At 43.0% G+C, this 22,547-nt stretch overlaps 1 long non-coding RNA gene across 1 annotated transcript in view; it reads right to left on the bottom strand.

Moving 5' to 3' along the window:
* LOC111768674 (uncharacterized) overlaps positions 1-21,559 on the bottom strand; it is a 39,221-nt gene extending 17,662 nt beyond the window's left edge. The window contains exon 1 of the long non-coding RNA XR_011427938.1: positions 825-21,559. This is a non-coding gene — a long non-coding RNA (uncharacterized lncRNA). The remainder of the gene's footprint in view (positions 1-824) is intronic.
* Positions 21,560-22,547: the final 988 nt, after the last annotated feature.

Below are 22,547 nucleotides of genomic sequence, written 5' to 3'. Positions count from 1 at the left end.
TCCTAAAATTTCTCATCACAAGAAAAAAAATTGTAACTGTGTGGTGATGGATGCTAACCACTTTGTTATGGTGATCATTTTGCAATATATACAAAGATCGAATTATTATGTTGTACACTTGAAACTAATATAATATGTCAATGATACCTCAATAAAATAACTAGACTAATAAATAAAAGCACAAACTACCAAATCTTGCCCAATATGAAATGGATAATTTGAATAGCCTTGTAACTAATAAAGAAATTGAATTTGTAATATTAAAAACTTCAGAAAAAAGAAATCTCCAAGCTTGATGATTTTACAGCAGAATTAAAACAAATGCTTGAAGAATTAACACCATTCTACACAATCTTTTCCAGAAAATGAAGATGAGGGAACACTTCCCAATTCATTTTATGACACTGATATTAACCTGATACCAAAACCAGGCAAAAATAGAACAAAAAGAAAACTATAGAGCAACGTTCCTTGTGAAAAAAATTTTTTAAATAAAATTACATCCTTTTCTGTCCCTTATCTGTTAGCGGGTCATGAATTTTGATTCCTTCATCACCCAAGTCTTTGCTCAGGTTCCTGAGCCATGTCCAGTCAGCCTCCCTCTCTGCCCATGACCTTTCCACCTGGCTCTGTATCAACATTCTACCCTCTGCAGAAATGAGGCTCTCTGGAGTGCTGCCCACTTGGGCTTGTAAACTCTGGGCACCTAGTCTTGACATCCACCCAATCTGACTACGGGCATAGAGAAATACATAGAATTCTTTCCTTTAGGATTTTATGTGAAAATAGTGAAACAATATACTTAAATATGATTGAACACGTACTGTGAAATGAAAACTATACGTAGTTTGTTACACACATGTGAAAGGGCATTTTCATCCAGGCCACAGCTGAGGAATCTTAGAACTCATGAACTCTGACCCAGAGGTCAGCTGGGATGCTTCAGGTAGACAGCTTCTTAACTGTCATAGAACACTGGGGACGTTCTTAACTGTCACCGACAGCACTGCCCAGTCATATCTCTTGGTGCACCTGATGGAGCAGGAACCCTGTAGGGACATTTGAAACTGATGTATTCAGGCATTTCTGCTAGACTGAGTGTCCCCAAAGGGAACCAGACTGAAGGGAAGAAGTCTAGGAGTCCTTAGAGAAAATCCCTGTGATTAAACATGTTTCGTCGATTGGATGTGACGGAGCGGCAGGAAACGTCAGCCAGATAGCAGAGATGTCCTCTGCATCCCTGAGCCAGCTTCTCTGCCCACCTACCCCTCCCCTTCTCCCCTTCCTCAGGGAAAGAGTAGGCTCCAGAGAGGGGAGGGCTGTGGTCCAGAGGAAGCTGAGCTCCAATACCAGTGGAGTGGTGATCCAGAGATGGGCAGCAGTGTGGGGAGTGGCCTCTGTGAGAGGAGACTGACTGGAGCGTGGAGATGGGGCAGAGGGAGTGCAAAGCCTGTGGGCTTTGCTTTTGGGATATAAGTCACCGAGTCTCCTTCCAGGTACTTTTGGAAGAAAAGTGAACATTCCTTCCTAGAAGTAGGAATATTCAGACTACAATGAAAGCATGTTTAGAAATCCTGAAGAACATTTTGGAAGAGGGATCATGAAAGGGGAAAAATAGAATTGTTGCTGGGAGGCCAGAGCAGGGAGAAGGGCGGGTCTACCACAAGCGGGGAGTGTGTGCGCTCAGTGGCTGTAAATCAAAAAGGGTATCTAATGGGCGGTGGTATGAATCTGGAACTCTTCCCCATTAAGGGATGGATGATAACCCCTAGCCCGGGGGGGTTATGAAACCATCCTGATCCAGTCTGGATCCTCCTCCTCGTGTCCTGCGTGTCTATGTGCTATGGATGAGATCCTCATTGAGTAGACCTCCTCGCTTTGGTGCCTTTATTTCTGAGACCTGAACTTGGCTTAGGCAGTTGCTCACAGAAAAGCTTGGAAGTATAATGCCCTTCCCATTTATTTCATGGCAGGCTCTGCTTCCCTGTGCTGTGCTCTGTGAGGTTTGCTGTGGCCAAGGGGGGCCCTCCCTCTCCAGCCTATGTTGGCTGTGTCTGTTTCTGTGTTCTCTTTGGCAACTGCATTCTCACTTTGGGACCCAGCTTCTTCCTACATGTTGTGGTAATCAGAGAGGTGTTTTAAATCCAGCTCAGCTGCTGAATATCAGCATAAAAGTGTTCCTATTGGATCAAACATGGGGATGGGGTTAAAATTTTAACATAAAAGGTCAGTTCCTGCTTGAAATTTGAGGTGAAAAGTGTTCCCCTCTAGTCCAAAACATGGAAACCAATCCATTCCTTATGCAGCCGTAGGCAGTAAACCCCTCTCTAGCCTCCCACCCCATCCCCTTGCCATAGTAACTGACAGCAAATATATTTCGCCAATTTTGTGCCTGTAGTTAATGCAAACCTCCACAGGGCAGGTCGTCAGACTTCCCTGCCCAGTTCTGGTCATTTTGCTTCTTTGTTTCTTAACTTGCCACCTGGTACGTTGATACCTAACCTGTGGGTAACCTGGTTACCAACCTTGTCTAGACTCTTGCTGCCCTTCCTTGTTGTTCCCTTCAGAGGAGCAGGAGGACCCAGATAACAGGAGTCTAGCTTCACAAGAGGAAGGGTCTGGAAGGTGGCATAGTCTAGACATTGAACTCTAGAAGTCTACATAGACACATTCAGAGTTTGGAAATCCAGGTTTCTGGAGCCATAGGGCCCTCTGGGGTGGAAGTTGACACCTTTGGCAAAGGCCCCATGTGCTTAAGAAAAGCACACAGCTTCCGGTTCTTATTCTGCCGGATTGGTTGGGTGAATTTGGGCAGGTCACTGACTTTCTAGCCTTGGTTATTTATCCAGAATTCGAGGAGGCTGGGGAAAAGCTGGAGAGGGGGATCACCTGGGAGCTGTGAGTCTGAAGATCCAAAGGCAGGGGTGAGAGGGACCGGCAGGAGGTGCTGAGACGGCTCAGGCTGAGGGCATCAGCTCTGTGCACCGTTTTACTCAATCTGCCACATCTGTGTGGCCGTTGAAAGCTCTTGATGCTGACATTTTTCTGTGTCTCTTGACTTCTGGAGCTCATTAAGCTGCTGGCTTCCAAGACTCTCGGGAGTCCTAAAAGAATCCTGAGGCTACTCTATCCAGCGAAGGGCACTTCTCCATATCTGTTTTCTTTACCTTCATCTCCCCTAGCATGTTGAACAGCATCGAGTAGAAACCTTCCCAGCTGTAGAAAAAAGATCTTAAAGTCTGAGGCAAGAGCAGCCTCATTTTGTTATTTTTCTCTCTTTTGATTATTTTTATTTTTAATTTAAAAAGCATTTTTAATTGAAAAAATGCATACTTTACGAGGTAAATGGCACTCTCCCACTTAAAACCTTAGATAATCCCTCATTGTCAACAAGTTAAACTAGGCATGAAATTCACGATTCTTCACGATCTGGCCCAAACTTTCCTTTCCAGTGTAATCTCCTGTCACTTTCTCCCACTCTAATTACTCTGGCTCCTTCAGAGAGCTTTGAACATGTGAAATACTCTCTTGCCTCTGTATTGTTGCTTATGTTGCTGCTTCTTCCCTCTCCTCTGCCTATAAAGCATGCCTCTACCATAATTTCTTCAATGTTACCTTGCTACCCCTCCTACCTCTTTCCTTCTTGAAAGGCACCTGTCCCCTCTGCTCCGCACTCCTGGAAGTCTACTTCACTTATTCTCATTTTTGTATACAATCTTATTTAACTTTTCTGTGTGTCTCATCTTCCCAACTATTAAAAGGTTTAGGGCAATAGAGATGGTTCTTACATTTCTTTTATACCCCCCATGTTGCTTGACACTGTAAACTTATGTAGCTGTTCCATAAATGTTGAAATACAGGAAAAGAAAGCATACCGACCAATCCATTTGAAGATGTGCCAACCTTAAGTTTTCTTTCTAAACCTGCCATATCTATATCTTGACGGAGTACTTTTCCATCCTTGCATGTCCTCTCTGCCTTTGGCAGTCAAGTCAGTTGATCAACACGGATGATATAATTACATGTCCACTTCATAGGCAGGAGGCAACTGAAGCCAGTTTTCCAGTTATAAACCAAGGAGAGCCAAAATCTTCTCAACATTGTTTTCAGGATGCCTGAATGTGTCACACTGAGGTTAGACTAAAACATCAAGAAAAGAAAAAACAAGGAGTGGCCTGAAACTATGCCTATAGAGAATGAGGTCAAGAATTAGCATCTATCCAGTTAATCTTATTTTAGATAGACAAATTGTATTATTCAAAGTTTAAAATAGAGTTTTTGAGAAAATTGACAAAGTAGATAACTTAATACAGCTCTTAATTCTCTGGATGTCTTTTAAGTGACAAATTAAATCTCAGACGTATTGGTTTATCTACCTTCTCAAAAGAAATCCAGCTGATCCCCTCTCAGTGATTTCCCTCAGGAGTAAGAGATGAGAAAGATTTATTATGGGTAATTGAAGGGTAATTGGAGAATTGAAAGCAGAATGATTTTTAAAGTACTAAGGAAGCTACTGATAGCATTTCAGATCATTCTTCCCGACTATTCCCAGAACATACATTTGCATAACGTAGGTACTAATGTGCATCAGAACACGAACACACAGTGTATGCCCTTAAATTGGAAAAAATAGACTTCAAATGAATGCTGTACTTTTCTTGACTTGAGAATACCTTCAATACCAAGCTACGAAATTCTGCAAAATCATTAACACTGTACTGGATGACGTCTACTCATATCCTTTCCTGCATTCTTCAAGCTTTCAAGATTAGACAAAAAAAAAAAAAACTACCTTAGTTAGGATAAATTCATCCTGCTGAGAAATACAAATTTTTCCAAAGTAAAACTAAGCCATGAGTTCAACCAGTCATCAAGGTCTGGGGATTATGAAGATTCCCGGCTCTTCGGCTATTGCTTATTTCCCAGAAACATCAAAAGACATCAGTTTTTGTTATCCTTAACATAATTAAACCTATTTGATTCAAGAACCCTGAAAGGTAGTCATGCACATGATAATCACATCCTAAATCTTTTTTATTCTAGACAGACACTGAAGAGCATTGCAGAAATGGTCCATGACCATGGGTTTTTAATGCTAAAGTCAAGTTCAACTGGATGAAATTTAAGTCACCAAGAAGACAATTTATAGTATCATCTGATTTTTCACCTTGTTAGTATATGGTTTCCAGAAATGAGGACATGGAAGGATAGCATATGTTTTCTTACATTTTTACCTGTAAAGCTCTGCTAACTCCTCTCCCTAACCCCCTGTCTCTTGCCCTCTAATCGATTCTCCACAATGCAAGCCAAAGCATCTCTCTCAAGTGCATATCTGATCACCTCACTTCCCTCTTTAGAATCCCTCAAAGGTCCCTCCATTGCTTCTAGGATGAAGTCCAAATTCCTTATCTTGGCTTACAGACCCTGCTGGATCCGGCCCTGGCTTCTCTCTCCAATTTTCTATCTTTACCACCTATCACTGCCTACCGTCACCACACATCTCCTCTGCTTTCCAACTACACTGAAAACCCTTTCTCCTCTATGGTCTCTTGTCTCCACGTCTTCAGCATCTTGTTCCCTCCTACTCCTGTTCTATCCTACATCCTCCTTTAATTTAGACTTGACTTCATATACATATGTTTGCACAGACACATGTAAGAATGAATGCATAGAGTGGTGTGAAGAATAAGATTTAACTCTTAACTACTACATACTACAAATTCTGTAGTGATTTTACAGGCCAACATGTAACTTGTAACTCTAAACACCGTCATTTTCTGTCTTGATTACCACCCCCACTCCACCAAGTCAGTTTGAATGTTTGACATATTATGAAATAAGCTGTGTTTCAAATTGAAAGCAACTCTAATATGTAGGCTGTTCTGGCCATCTCTCTTGAAGTCTTTAATTGTACACTGATGAGATTAGATGTGATAGCTCCATCTGTCTGTGTTTGATTTGGCTTGGTCTTGACTATGTAAAAGATTATACAGTAACATTAACAAGATATTTAATTCGCCAAAGAGGTCATTTAATTTTCTCACTTGCTAAATTAACAGGAAGATAATCCAGGGGGATAATGAAAAACAATTCACCTGCCCAATTTTTAGTAGATTTTACAATTCCCACATATCCTTAGAAAAAGTATCATAGTACTTTCTATAGTTCCATAGGAAAATAATTTTGCATCTGGACACAGTCTCTCTATCTTCTTCTAAGCTTTTGCGTTCAACTATTGAAATTCAGGATCTTACATAGTAAGAATTCAAAACTTTTGCAGTTAATGGTCTGAATTCTTCAAATTTTAGTTGTTTTAATGCCAAGAAAACATAGTCTTATATAACTCAACTTTAATCCAGTAAGCTTTTACTAAACATTTGCTGTATTTCAAGGCTTTGCTCCTTGAAAGTCCTTATTTATATGGACCTATCTGACTGATTATTAGGCGTGTCCAGGATATAGAGGAGTGAACGCTCAAACATTGACCTTGACTCCGGGACTCCCCTGGGTGACCAGGGCTCTAAAAGGCAAGCTTTCTCCATGCCTCCTCACGCTTTGTGTAATGCTGGCACTCCCTCCTGGTGCTTCCCTCAGAGCCTGCATGGTTGTGCCCAGAAAGCTGACATCATCTGCCTTGCAATGCTTTCACAGAAATACTACCAGGAAGGGTCATGAAAACAAGGAATTTGTGATATCAAGTTCTCAAGGTTACTTCTTAAAGAACTCCCTAAAGCAAGAATCGTATAACCAAGTTTATGATCCAGCCAGACATTACCCAGGATCCCAGTTTCCAGCAGCCCAAGAACTCCTGTAGTTGAGTTCAACAAGTGTTCATATAAGTGACTGCCCGGAGCAGCACACTGGGCCAGGGGCTGGGCTGGCCTTGAGAGATCACCCACCACCTTTGCCCCACCCAGAAAAGCTTACATCCAAATGGCAGAGACCGGGCCTCATGCCTCCTACTCAGCCCAGGTCTTCGCAGAGGCACTCCATTAATAGTGAATTAGAGAATGAAACAAGAAGTTTTTCAAATTAGACAAGTCTATCCCAATCAAACCAGTTCCTATTTAGTGCTTGAGAAGAAAGTCAAAAGTAAGATTAAACCAAACTCAAGAACAAATACACTGAGAAGAGTAAACAAGAGCATTAATATTTGATAGAAATAAAATTCTTACCAAACCTAATATCTAAAACTTAGGCAATCTGCCAAGACATGAGTCACCAATGTCTCTCTGGAAGTACCATGCTGCGACCACAGGGAAGAGCCTAGGGACGTTAGGAGAAAAAGAATCAAGAGAACTTGGTCTCTGATTAGGAAAGGTGGGCGGAAGACATAGAAATAAATAATTAGACTATGACTTCCCAAGCATGCTCATTACTCTCAGTGTGGGCAGTGGTCCCTTTGTCCTGAAAAGGAGCAGCAGGCTGTGGGGAGCTGACTCACCCACCACCTGTCTGGGATGTGGGGATGCGAGAGCCAGTAGGCTCAGCTGTTGGATCCTTTGTAATCCTCCAAAGCTCAGCATTTTGTGCCACAGGAGAGCTAGCGGCACTCTGCCAGAGGAGGTTTTATTTTGCAAGAATCACACCAGCTCTGTTTGGGAGCTGTGTGAAAGAAAGGCTGACCACTGGGAGGAAGGGCTCCTGTCAGGCAGGGGAGCTGCTGGCAGGGAAGGAAGGGGATGGGACCTACAAGATGGTCCTACGATATCATTTCTTTCCTTGACCTCAGCAGGGGTTACAGAAGTAGTGGTTTTACAAATATTGGTTAAACCACACAGATTTACGCCGTTTTCTGAATGTTGTTTTGTTTTACAACATTAAAAAAAAAAAAGAACAGAGTGCAAGAGCATAAGCAAAGCCCCTTCCTTGCATCTTAGCAACTGTAGGACTTCAGTCAGTAAAAATAAGAGTAAAAGCTATTGAATGCTGGCTGTGACCCTCAACTAAACTTGTATTATGCAACACTTCCATAGGTTAGGTATTATTCTGCCCATTCTACAGATGAAGAAACCGCCTTAGCAAGATGAAGGAGTCGGCCCCAAATCGCTCACCATTGAGAGGCAGGGCCAAGTTAGGACACAAGGTCCTCTCAGTTCTGCACCGAGCCTGCCATCCTACAGCAGCAAGAGGACATGCCCTCCAAAGCCAGCTGGCTACTGGCATGGCCACTCAAACAAAACTACACTGTCTTGCTATCCCTGGAGATGAGTTTAGAGAAAGGTCATTTTATAAGATTGTAATCTGAAGATGTGGTCTTGACAGTGCACTTTAAAGAATGTGCTGGCAAGATATGCATAATTAAATGGATGATTTTAATTGCTTATAAGAGTGTGTTTTGATTCAACGTAATTAATGTTTCTGCTGGGTCGTGTAAAGGAAAATACCTGAAAGACATTACTGACTCTCCCTGGGAGTTCCTGGTTTGGCCTCTGGCGCTAAGTAAGTGAACAGTCAATCCTTCAAGTCCCGGTACAATGGTCCCTCTGTCCCTAAGGAGCAGTAACTTGGACAGTCCCTAAGTTCTGGTTACCCTGGAGAGCCACAGCTGGCAGGGCGCAGCTTCTCCTGATCTGGAAAAATGACTCTGCACATGGGGACCGAGGATTGTTGAACCATTTCTCTAATCTCTGGCTCCTGCCACACACAAAAGCAGTACAGTTGTGCATGGAGTTGAGGTCCAGGACTTCAGGGATGTGGGTGACTGCCAGTGGCTCTGTGCTTGAAGCAAGTCCATGGGTCCTGCGGAATTTGTTACTACAAAGTGTCCCATCTGGTTCCCAAAAACCCCTATGCTCATAACCCTGGTACTATAATGCCATTCCCATGGTTCCCAAAAAAGAGGGTACTTAGGTCTGGATATAAGTGGCAGAAGGTTTGGGGGTACCCAATCTACTAGGTAAAATGTGTATGTTTTCCTGAAGTAGTCAATTAAATATTGTTAAAATTGCAGGCTTGTTCCTATAGCCTGCTTCTAAGAGACTCCTGGGTGTCTGAGCCTTGTTCGGATCACAGCTCCAAGATGGGGAAAGGTTTCAGGCAGTATTTGGGCTGAGGGAGATAAGTCGGGAGCATGTTCATGCCCATGTGTGCTGTGTTGGCCCCTCATATTATCTGGTGTAACACTGAGAGTGATGGCATGCACTTTGCACAGGGGAGGGTCCCCAGCACATGCTCCCAGGCTACAAGGCCAGGCTTGAGGGAAACGGTGTTGAAGTGCTCTGTATCTGCTGCTACACGCCTCCATTTGGGCCCTGGAAGCTCAGACCTCCATCTGTCACTGGTGGATGTAGCTGTTCTCTCTGCTGTCTGCCCCATTGGCCCAGACTTCTTTATCCCTCAGAGAAGCAGGTCCTGTTTGTTAGGCCCAGTCTATCAACCTGAACCTATTGCCACTTGTCAATATGGGGGGAGTACAAAAAGAAACACGGATATACTGTGTTACAAAATGGCCTGAATTTTAGGACAATACACAAAATTTCAAAAACAGAATGAATGCTTTGGGGCAGCTATGGGCTGGCCTAGAGTGAGATTTGGAAGAGTGTGGTTGGTACCAGGAATGGCAGGATGGTATAAATTCATTCTCCTCTGCCCTTAGGAAAATTCTGGTGCGAAAGCCTGAAGAGCAGATGCCCCCAGTCCAAGCTGACGGCTGCCTCTCAGGAATAAATGATCTTTGCAGACTCTAAGCTGCGCACAAACGAAAGGCATGGATGGTGCTGTCCTTGAGTTCAGACCAGGAACTACTGGCTCCCCCTGCCTGAGTGTGTGTCCCAGCTCTGCCACCTCCTGTGCCACCTCAGGCGAAGTGCTTTTCAGCATTTTATCTTCCTCATCTGAGAAAATGCAGATGATGATACTAGCACCTACCTCAGAGAGCTGTTGTGAAGATTAAACGGGTTAATTGACAGTGGCTGGCATAGAGCGAGCACTCAGTAAACGTTAGCTTGTCGCCGCGGCAGGAGGCATAGAGGCAGAAGAAGGAGAAGGAGGAGTGTGACGGAGGAAACGCAGCCATCCTTTCCAGAAACCTCAGCCTGGTCCTCGGGGAAGCCCCTCACTCTTCTGTTGGAAGTTCTCCTCTCTAATCTGTCCTCTGTTTGCCTTCAGTGGTCTGTGGCATTAGCATCCATGTTTTTAAATCCATGAGCAATTGCAGGGCCTTCCTGAGAGAAACGCTGATCGGCTCCCCTGGGCCGTAGGATGGTATAACTGCTGCTCCTTTCTCCTCCTCAGGGAAGGACATGACGTCCAAGTCTGTCAGCTGAAAGGGGAAAACCTGGCCTCTGGAGGTCCCTTGATCTTGTTTTCATTGCGTTCTGTTTCATCCAGATCTACACCTCAGAGACTTTTCAATAGGAAATAGGAAAAAGAGAGAGAAAGAGAGAAAACAGACCCCGCTTTTTGATTGGATCTTGAAATGGTTTCCTTAGATGCTGCAGGCTACACAGTCCTGGTTCAACAGCCTAACCAAACACTAAAGGGCAAGAGTAGAATATATCTTCCTCCCAAGATACGATTTTACAAGTGCTTTTCAAGCACACTCCTCATTTAATGTGTCAGTGTCAGCCTGCAGAAGCCTTAGAGGCCCAGGCCTCTGGGCAACACTGGCCTGCTGGGGCTTCCGGTGGGCAGTGTTGGGGCCCTCCCTCACCTCAGGCCGTTGGGCCGTTGCCTCCGCAGTGAGATTCGTGTGACCCAAAGCCCTCGGCAAATGGGAGTGACCACGGAGAGCTGAGGGGAAAAGAGTGTCTTCCTGCCTTTTGAGTTTCAAAAGCCTAGACCTTTATGGAAATAGAAAAGCCTTTGGCTTTAAAGGATTTGGGAGGAAGCCTGGTAGGTAAGAGCACGACACCCCACTCTCCTCCATACTATACCCCCAACAATAGAAGAAGACCCCTCTCGCCTGAGTGGAGGAGAGAGGAAGGGGTACAAGGGACGATGTTTGTGGGTCCCAGGAAGAGAGCCTACTCTCCAGGTCAAGCCCTGGGAGGTCTGTAGGGCCATACAAAGAGGGAACCTGTGCCCTATTTCCGAGGGAAATCACTAGAGAAGTGGCCGGACTCCAAAAAATAGATGGATAAAGGGCCTTTCTAGAAAGATGGGGCCTTAGATGGCCTCCAAAAACTTCCACACAGCTCAGACTAGTTGAAAATCCAAAACTGGTTCTTTTGAGCCTGAGACATGGTGTATCAGTAGAACTGAAACGGTACCAGAAGATGGGACCCAGGGACATCCCTGCAGTCCCCTGTGTGCTCCAACAACTGTGGGCCCAACGCAACAATGGACATCACAGTGGACACTATGCAGACAGGTGACACAGAGGACCCGTTAGCCCCCCTGACCCTTTTTAAAGCCCCTGGGACTTGACCAAGACCCTGAGCCAAAAGCATGAGAATCCCTGATGTGACTGGGATTATTTTCCCAGCGCCCTATCGGATTGACAGCTTCGAAGATAAATCGAAATTGAAAGATGTATTTCTGAGATGTGTGGCCATTTAGATACACATGCACCCTAAAAGGCTACAAAATAGTGTGCAAACCTTTGAGCCCGGTTAATCACTGCTGAAGACATCTCTTCAGATGAAAGGTTTGTAAGCCTACAGAAAATAAGCAAAATTTGTTGTGGGTTGATTATTCTGAGGGCTTGTTCCACATTTGGTGTGGCACTGCCCAGATGATGGTAGGAGCGTGGGGAGTAGCCACAGCTACCGCCAAGCTGAGACAGCTCACAAGGCCCACTGCTTCCCAGGGTGGTGGAGGAAGTTGACTAACATTCTCAGATCTTCAAAGAGATTTTGGAATTCTGAGAGGAAGAGTAACCTAGAGGGCATCCAAGGTCTGAAAGAAGGAGTTACAGAGGACAATGGTAAGGACTTTGGTCATTAGCAGGGGGCAGGAGAGCCATAACCTGATGGATCCCAGCATCAGACATTTGACGCCCAGGCCACTGAGCCATGCTCAGCAGTACTGCAGGGACAGAGGGCCAAGCCCAGTGGGGACCAGACACCCCTTTCCCAGTGCCGGAAAGTACATTAGTCCCCTTCCTCCCAGGCACTTGATGCCACCTCCAAAAAAGAAAGGCAGGTGAAAGTGGAGAGAAAAGCAACCCTGGGAAATAGAACATTTACCCCAGAATGATAAGCTTTGAACTTGACAGTGATTGAGAAAATAACATTTGAGTGTAGCTGAAAAAAAAATCCCTGGATTAGATTGAATATGCCCAAATGGGAAAGATTGAGTTTTCTGTTCTCAGAAGCAAAGTTGAGTTCAGTATCCAAAAATAATGTCACACTTGCTCACATTCAAGTTCATGATGGTCTGATATAGACTTGCAATACGTGCCTAGGGAGGGACAGGAAAAATAGTACTGCAGGAGAGTTCTAGAAAAAAAAAGTGGGAAAGCAGCAGGCAATTATAGTCATGGGAGTCCATAGGCAAGGAGATGTTGTCCCTGCAAGGAGGGATTTATAGTGGGGAAACATTGCACTTAGGCTAGAAAGCCCACTTAAAATAAATTTCACATTAGAAACTCACAAAGGTAGCAATAAAGATAGAACAGAGAATGATATTGGAGGTATGAAACCAAAAAGGAAGCTGGCTTTTACCAGTCCAGGAGATAGGAGTAGCAACGTTGAGAAGAAAGGATGGATTTCAGAGAGATTTAGGAAGTAAAAGCAAGAGAATTTACTGTTTGATGCTTGACTAAAGAGAGGGCAGTGGAGGATGAAGGATTCAGGGTAACTTGTAGCCAGCTCCTTTGGACAACTGAGTGCAAGGGACTGTCATTCACTAGTTTCACCAGGAAAGGCAGGGGCTGAGAGGACAGCAGTTTGGGTGCGTGGGAGGAAATTAAGGAGATGCTGGATTTGAGGCACCTGTCGCACATTCAGCTGGATAGTTCTGCCAGCCAGGAATTCAGAACAGAGATCTAGAAAGGAACAAATATTTGAGAGTCATCAACATACAGATGGTAGCTGAAGTCATACTGTGTGTGAGATTGCCCAGCAGCGGAGCATAGAATGAAGAGATGAATAAGGGCCCAGGGGCAGAGATGTGGGAAGGATGGACCCTGGGCAGAGTAAGAAGAGCCCATGATGAGCTGTGGTGATGAGCAGCCAGGGGGTTGGGAAGTGAACCGAGAGAGCAGGTTCAGGGATGTGAATGGAAGGTTTCAAGAGGAAGTGGGCCATTAGGTCCAGTTCCCAGCGGAGCCTGGCAAGCTGGCAATTTTGGAGTCAAAGGCTCTAAGTTAGAATGTTTCTGCATTTCTTTTCTCTTCTACGGTTGCATGAGTATAGTTAAGCTTGGGATGTCTGTAGATTGCCTGACTGAAACGCCGGCCAGGATGGGGTTTTGTTTTCGTTTTTCTCCCACTGCTCCCCTGATTTAGCTAAGAAAGAATACAAAGGCAAGAACTATGTTGGGGGCCACCTTCTGAGCAGACTCCAGCCCTGCAGTTCCTGTGAGACTTTCCCCTTTTTAGCGCCTCCCCGGAGAAACAGAAGCTGGAATCTCCAAGTCTCTAAAGCACTTTAGAGCAATATGGCCAACATACAAACTAAGTACCCTGAGGACTATGCCAGGGCCATAGCGTGCCCTTTCCTTATAGAGTGCCCCCCCACACAGGATGCATCCATGCTTTGAATTGCTTTCAAACGGTTTTCATGGCCATTTGTCTCCTTGGGAGTTGGATAGCACTCAGTGCCAACCTTATTTTGGTTTCTAGACCTGTTTAAATTTCTGCCCCCTTTTTATCCCACTACATGGGCCACTCTAAATATGCCCAATCACTTTGTTTTTCAGTCACAAATGGAAACAAAATGGGTTAATCAACTCTCCTCTGAGCAATCCTCCTCAGAGGGTGTGTGTGCAGAAGTGTCTCCAAGATTTCCGTCCTCCCTCCTGGTCTCCTCCAGCCCCACTCAGGTTTGGGACTAAAGACCCCTAAGCTGTCAGCTCAGCTCCATGCCATTCCTGATCTCTTCACCCCGCTAAGCATGGTATCGGATAGGTCTCCAGAGCATTCTGGGATACCCATTGGTCCACAGAATCTTTCTTGAATCCCAGCATTGTGACTAGTCTGAGTCTTATTTTCCTTATTGGGGTACAATTTGCCACACTAGGATGGAAACTCTTATCAACCAAACTCATACTCACTTTGTCCCAAGACCTCATCTATCCGTAGCCTCCCCCTTTTTATTCTCAAGACCCTCAAGTAGCATTGAACCCAGCATGCCTTTCCTATGTAGCATCTAACGGTTTATCCATTCCACAAATATTTTCATGCCAGGTACTGGGACATAAGGAGTTAAAACACAACCCTTGCCTCATGGGACTTGCAGCCTCATGATGTAGACAGACGAAAGAATAGACATAATGATGCTGTCATCAATGCTCCCAGGTAGTGGAAAAGGTGCATAACCAACACTGGAAGTCAAGAAAGGTTTCCTGAGGGACGTCTAAGTTGAATAGTGAAGAATGAGTAAGGTGGAAGGGGGAGAGGAAGCAGGGAGTGGAATTCCAAAAGGAATAGGCACCAGATAGAGGAAGTCAGTGTGATCCATCAGAAGTGCCTGAGTTCTAGGTCATGTGAGGTATTACAGGGTCAGAGCAGTGAGCAGGGGCGACCGTAAAAGGCTGGGTCTGTCAGGAGAAGGAGCTTGGACTTTATCCAGTAGGCAATGAGGAACTGTGGAAAGGATTTATCGGTGGAATAACAGGATAAGTTTTGTTTCAAAAGATCTTTGGAAGGCCCTGATATGCTTTCGTCCAGAGGCACGGGCAGGGAAGAGCATGCTGCAGAGGAGGACTGTGAAATCATCTCTGGGATGTCACAGCATTGACGCTATTTAAAAAAGAAATTTACCTGCACATTGAGAAGGGATTAGCTTTTGGATCCTACACTTGAAATTAAAAGAACTACTTTTCATTCTTCTAGTCCAAAAAGGCATGAGTTCTGGTTTATTTCTGCTAGTCACTTCATGCTCACTGTCCTTCATTTTGAAACATTTATGTGCATCACTCGAGAAACCCTCTGTACGTCCTCATTACTGAATCTAACATTCATTAATTTCTTACTTTGAAATTTTCAAGTTTTTGACTCGGACTCAGGCCTCAGATGGATTAGAATAAATCCATCTTACACTGCAGTAGGAGCAGTGCCCAGGAACAGAAGACTATTCATAAATCTCAATTCAACTTGAATTCCAGCTGTGTGCATTGGTGCATGTATGTGGTGGTCTGAAAAATGTCCCCTCAAAAGGACCACAAGATGGTAGGGCTGGATGCTGAACCTATGATGGACGGTATCATGCTGGAGACACTAGAGGTGCCAGCATGTAAGGGGCCACTGTCAAAGAACATATTCTTGTCAGAGCAGCAGAGGGGGCCTGTCCTCTGAATGTTCAAGTACGCACTTGGTTAGTCTCCCAAACAAACCTATTGTGTGAAGTGGAAGAAATGATTGCTTCAGCTGGAAGAGATGATACAGAAAGCTCCAAGCTCGAGCTAAAGTGGTTTTTGCAAAGAAACGGCATGTCCATATTCTGCTTTCATACCAGAAGATATTAATGACCATTTTTTTTTAAAGAATGATGTTTCAAACTTCTATTGTTTTTAAGAACAAAGCTTTAACCCTTACAAATGTTACAGAATAAGAAACAAAAATTCTCAATTTGATAAAAATAATAAAATGCAGCAAAATATTCCAGCTATCTGTGATATGTTCGGTGTACCCAAATCACTGATTTCTGACATTCCTCTCATGCTAAAACATGTGGAATCAAAGGTAAAGAGTTATCTCTCAAAAGTCCAAGAACGCTATTTGGAAAAACAATTGCAAAAAAAATTATTCAAATCCAAGACAGGTGAAACAAGTGGAGGAAATCAATGATTCTCTTTGTCTATGAAAATGAACACTATATTCAGATATTAACGAAACAATTAGATGTGACTGTACTGTCTTTTGGACCAGGGCAAGGTAAAAACAAATGGCGTGGAAAGAATTTCCCAGCCTAAGCTTTGCTAAGTAAGACACCTATTCTGCTGGCCCCTCTATGTGACAATCACTAGTTGATGTAGTGACACAAGCCAGAATTTCCAAGCACCATTAACAAAGAGTTAATAGGAAGCAGGCCTGACAGAGGAGGAAGGTGGAGTGACACTGATTCACCACCTGAGGAAATGTCCACATGGCAGGAAATGCAAGGGGCGGGTGGGGAGGAGGGGTGGAGCTGGGGAGAGATGGGGGTAGGAGAGTGCTTGATAATGGTGGCAGGAGTGGGGGAGGTGATGCGAAGGAAAAGTAGTGGCTTGGGAGGTGGGGAGAGGTGGAGGAGAGTGATAGGAAAGGATGAGATTTACAAGGAAGGGGAGGGTGTGGCAGAAGGAGCGATATGAGGGAAGAGGAGGCTATGGCGGAAGTGGGGATTATTATGGAGTTTCATGTGCAGGAGATGGAGGTGATGGTGGATATATAAGATAAATTCTAAAAATAACCTCATAAATTACATGAATATTCTTCATAGACAATTCAGCCCTAGCATTCTCAATAACATGCGTGAATATCATCTTTGAAGTAAGCTCCTGATGTTCTTGCATCTGGGTAATAGGGGAGAGTATTGCTTTATACTAACAGTTGCTTTCCTAGGAGAAGTAAAAATTTTTTTTCCGTATTTCACATAACCTGAGTATGGCAGGTCTTTTTGAACCAAAAAATAATATTTTAAACAAAACAATATTAATATTTTAAATGAAGTATTTACCACCAACAAAAATGAAAAATTGAAATTATGTTGTTGTCATAATTGAATTTAGACTGTTACCTATATTCAAGTTTGAGACATGTAAGTTACTGTACTTATAATGCAAAGGAACATGAACTGCTAACCTCATTAAAAAAAAAATCAGCCTGAATCAGTGTGATGTTTTTGAAAGTGGTTAAATAAATTAAAAATCCTAATCCTGTCAGCCCATAAGCAGGTTGATTAAGGTCTCCTCAGGAACTGAGTTTGGATTCCAGAGAGCAAATGGCTCTCCTGTAGCTAACAGCTTCTAGATAAACCCTTCCTGAGCAACAAGAGAAGGGAAGCATTTCTTTGATGCTGCAGCTGTAGCCACAGCAAAATTATGAAGTCAAGCGTCTTGCACTATCTGGTCTTTCTTCCTTTGTCAACCACACAGGGACCTCCAGCTCCCAGAACGCTGCCTAGCCTGTAGTCACACTCAATTAATTCAAGGAATTAATTAATGAGTGAATGCAAGGAATGAATGAATGAATGAAATGAATAGAAAAGTTACCAAGCATTACCAAGCTCTCGGAGCCCACAGGTCAACAGTGGAGACAGAATGGCATACAATAGAATAATAGAATAATAGAAATAATACAATAGAAAACATAGACTAGAATAGAAATAATAGAATAAAAATAATAGAATAATAGAATAGAAAATTATTCTATTTTCTGTTAAAATTGAAAATAAAGTACTGAAGGAAACGTGCTTTGGTAATAGTAAGTGCAGCATACTGGAGGCACATGAGGGATCTTCCCTGCTTTTCCCCTTCTTTCTAGAATCTTCTTCTTTTCTCCATGCCAGTTGCACCCCCATTTCATTCATTCAACAAGTACTTATTGGGCACCTACAGTACACACACCAGTAGGGAGTGGGATATGCCAGGCTCTGCCATCATAGAGTCTACATTCCCATAGGGAGGGACTGGAGACACACAGTGTTTGGGGCTTAAGACAATTTCCAGGATAATAAATGCTATTAGGGCCGTAACGTTGGATGGTATGACAGGTATGAGGATTGAACTAATTCAGATACAGCAGTCAAAGAAGACTTCTCTAATGAAGTGACATTGGCCTTCTGGCCACCACCAAAATGGAAATTGGCCTTGCCCAGGCAGTACCAACAAAGAGAATGAATTTCAAAGTGGAAAATCCCAGAGAAAGTAGTAAAGAAGATATTCAACTATGGAAGTGATAGAAGAACTCCTAGCAGCTAAATATTTTAAATCCCTGCTCAGAAGAGCCATCATGAGGAAATTTGTAGACATAATCCTGGAAACTGAGCGATCTTTGAGGAATTATGGAGGATAAGAGGAGAGCCACAAAAAAAAAAAAAAGAAAAGAAAAGATTATTTAGCACAAGGGAAGGAGATGAAGATTTTGGCCCAGAATGCTCAGTGTAGTGTGAATTCTCAGCAAAATGCAAGACTAACTTTCACAGAACTGATGTATGTGCCCGCAAGGTTTCAGTCTGTCCACTTAGCATGCCCATGGCTTGCCATTGAGCCTGCACTTCCCAAATGTCTCCTGCACAGGCTACTCGCCAGGATGTTCAGAGCATATGATGCCTATGTCCAAACCTGAGTTCATCGTACCCCAAACCATGTGTCCCTCTTTCCCTCATTTTAACTTACTTTCATTCATTCATTCATTTCACAAACACTTAGTGAGCACTAAATAGCAGTCAAGATACTACATGCTATAGGTACAAAGAATGCAGAGCACAGTATTTCCTGTAACAACTTTAGAGTTAGGCATTGGGAGCTCCAGCCCAGGGGCTTCCATTGAACTGGCTATGTGCATCTGGACAAACTGCTCATGCTTTCCATACCTCAGTTTCCTCATCTGTAAAATAGGCTCGGCACTAAAATACGTGTGGAAGGAAAGAAGGGCACAGGGAAGGAGGGAAGGGGGAGGAAGAGGAGAGAGGGGGAATCGAGAGGGAGAAAGGGAGGAAGAATTGGCACTTACCTCATTTGTGAGGATTAAGTGAAATACGAGCACTCAACACAGTGCCTGGCACATGGTAACATCTATAAATACTGTCCCTCATTTCAGGGAACTCAGCATCTAGTGAGAAAATAGGAGCACAGTTCAGACAATATCAATAGTTAACACTTAACTGAATGCTTATAAGTTGCCAGGCGCTATTCTAAACTTTACACGTGTGGACTCACTTCATCCTTAGCACTTCATGAGTTAGGTTCTGTTATGTTTTTCCCGACTGCACAGATGAGAACTACAGATGTGGAAGGGTAAAGTAACAGGCCCAATGTCACACAAGGATTCAAACTCCGGCACTTTGGCTCCAATCGCTACAATCTACTGCCTGGTACAAGTCTGAGCAAATGCAGTAACAGCGATGTGCACGTGCTATTACGGGGGACTTGCAGCTCAGTAAGGCAGCAGTATGGCTGAGGAGCCGTCCTGGAGAAGGAGGACGTGCATTTGGGAATTGCAGGATGACCAGGAGGAGTCAGTCAAGGGAAGAGGAGGTAAAGAGCATCACAGAGAAGACAACATGAGTAGGGCTCCATATTCCTGGAGCTGGGATGGGTGACGCACGTCATGCAGCATTGCACACCATGCTAGGGGTTTGGACTTTATCCTCTAAGCAATGGGGAGTCGTGGGAAGCAGCATGATCAGAATTGCACTTTAGAAAGATTACTCTGGGGGCTGAATGGATGTGAGGAAGATGATCATGGAGGAGGGACGTCAGTCAGAAGGCTGCTGCCAGGGTCCCCCAGGATAGTGGCCAAAGATAGGGCAGATTTATGGCATATTTAGAAGATATAATTGGGAAAAAATGGTGCTTGTTGACTGAAAAAGCTGAAAGAGAAAGAGAGGACAAGGAAGACTCTCAGACTCTGTCTTGGAGGCTTGGAGGACAGTGGTACCATCTCCTGGGTAGGAAATGTAGAAAGAAACGTTGGCTTAAAGCTCTCAGGAGCAAGAAGCTTCCTGTGTCCCAAAGTCAGGGAGTTCCCCATCCCCTTTTTTTAAAATTTTCCTTTATAATAAAAAAACGTTAAACACATAGAAAAGGAGAAGGAATAGTGCAATAAATACCGTCAACCAGATTCAACAATTGTTAGGAGTTTGCCGCATCTGGCTCATATATATATATATATAATATATGATATTTGTATGTTTTTGTACAGTTATATAATATTTTATTTTAATTTTTACCCCTGAAGGTCATTTTAAATAAACTACAGGCATCATTACATTATCCTTAAACACTTTAGCCCATATCACCAAAAAATATTTAGCACAACAATCGCAATACCATTGTCACACTTCAAAAAATTAATAATTAGCTAACATCATCTATTAATGAATCTATATTAGAATTTCCCTAACAACTTCCAGAATTATTTACAGGTTTTTTCAAAACAGGATTCAAGTAATGACCCCATATTTCTTTTATTATGTTTTCTAAGTTTCTCCAAATCTACAACACTCCTCCCCACATCCTTTACGACATTGACTTGTTAAAGAAACCAAGCCAGGTGTCAGTAGAATGCCTCATAGTCTGGATTTGCCTGCAGGCTTTGTCACCATGTCGTTTAACTTCTTCCTCTACTCCCTGCATTTCCAGTAGACTGGAAGAAAGTTCTAAAGGCTCGACCAGATTTGAGTTTAACATTTTAACACACGTGTTGTTGGTGATGCCATGTCACCTGTATCACATCCTATCAGTGTCAAGATTTTGGTTTCAAAATAACCATCCTACTGTCACGCTACTAAACAAAATTTGACTGATTCCGGGGCTGGGATGGGGAATAAAGGTAAGCCTAGTTCTAGAAAGCACAGAAGCACCCAGATACTAATGGGTCATGTCAAAAGAACACAATACCCAACTTAAGGGGCCCCCACTGGTCAAATTGGGACACTTTGAGCATCAAAAAGAATGACTGGAATTGCTCAAAACACAATGAATGTGTAAATCTATATTACTCAATAATAATACTCAAAAAATAAAAAATCCTAGATGGGGGCCGGTCCCGTGGCCGAGTGGTTAAGTTCATGCGCTTTGCTTCAGCGGCGCAGGGTTTTGCTGGTTCGGATCCTGGGCACAGACATGGCACCACTCATCAAGCCACACTGAGGCGGCATCCCACATGCCACAGCTAGAAGGACCCACAACTTAAATATACAACTATGTACCGGGGGGCTTTGGGGAGAAAAAGGAAAAATTAAAGTCTTTAAAAAAAAAATCCTAGATGACTTGAAGATGCGGAAGTGGCTCAGACACAGCTGAGGCGGTGTCTCTGACTAATGTCTCAATTTGAGCCACAATTCTGAGTGTTGAACCAGAATACTCTGGCCTTGACTTAAATTTGGACCATGACCCCAGCTATCCCTCATGTGTGCCCACAACGACTGTTAAATATGATGGGAACTGAAACTAGATTTTTCCCCCCAAAATCGTTTGTTACACCAAAAAAGATAACATACAGAAACATCACATTCTCATTTTAAGGTAAAACTGACAGCATCTATCTTCCCAAATTTCCTTAGCACTGCACAATTCTTGTCACTATTAAAAAAAAAAGCAAAGAAAAAAATCTAAATTTCAGAGTCCAATTAACAAATATACCTTGCCAGAAAGCGTTCTTCTTGCGATTCTGGCCCCACCCTAGTTATTTTTCAAGAGTTTGAATCTGTACCGTTTCATGAATAGGTAGCAATTTTTTCTTTAATATTTATGAGAACTAGACTCAATTTTCTTCATATTGACAACCACCACCAAAAAACACAAAACAAAATTCTACTCCAAAACTTAAAAAATGTAGACATTTGTTGATTAAAGTTCACCTCCTTTAGGTAACTTTGTTTTCTCTTCACACATTAACACAGTAAGCTAGCAGCTAGTGCAGGCTGCGGAAGTCAGACTAAATGAAACAGAAATATTAAACCATCACAAGGCTAAAGGAAGTAATTTTTGTAAAAATATATGCAAGAAGATAGAGTTCAGAAATGAACATTGAATATTCATTTTTTTGCAGAAAATAAGTATCACGTCAAATAAAGACTCCTGAAACAAGGTGTTTGGATCTTATTGGGATCTTAATTCTCCCCTATCTTTACCAACAATTTGAGAGCCTTGTTTCGAGGCCCTTCTTTCCTTCTCTTCATTGTACAGACCTTTGTCTGGAGGCCTGCCCAGCAATTCCTATTGATTCTATAGGAATAATATCAGATAGTTTAATATAAAACGCAACTTTTGTCATGTTTTCGAAAGCCAGCATCACAGCTTCTCCCCTAACTCTGGACAGACTCTTCATTTTTTTGTCTTGCCCTAGAATAAATTCTTTAGCTCAGAAACAACTGTGAAAGTTAATCCCGTTAAATGATGATCTTGAGTCAGGAGTTTTTCAAATGCACTTCAGAAAAATACAGTTTACATTCACCTCCAAATCTGGGATTAAGAAACCATTAGCTGCTTTACACCTGGTTTCAATACTGGTTTGAAGTTTGAATAGTTTTGCTGTGTAAACATTACATATTATATTTAAATATTAAATATGAAAGGTTTTCCTGACTAGGAAGACAGAAATAGAGAGAGCAAGGACATCGGGACAGGCTCGAAAACAGTGGAATTAATAGACTTGTGCCTCATCTACACTGTCTGCAACAAGGGAACAGATTTCAGCATGGGTTTCAAAAAGGCCTGGGGGATGATTACTAAAAATTTATCTTTACTTGGCATAAATCATTTTTTTCTGCACAAATATTTGATTCTCACTA

This window comes from Equus caballus, chromosome 17 (assembly GCF_041296265.1).
Source record: "Equus caballus isolate H_3958 breed thoroughbred chromosome 17, TB-T2T, whole genome shotgun sequence".
Taxonomy (NCBI): domain Eukaryota; kingdom Metazoa; phylum Chordata; class Mammalia; order Perissodactyla; family Equidae; genus Equus; species Equus caballus.
The sequence above is the reverse complement of the archived record's forward strand: the minus strand, read 5'-3'. Positions and strand labels throughout refer to the sequence as shown.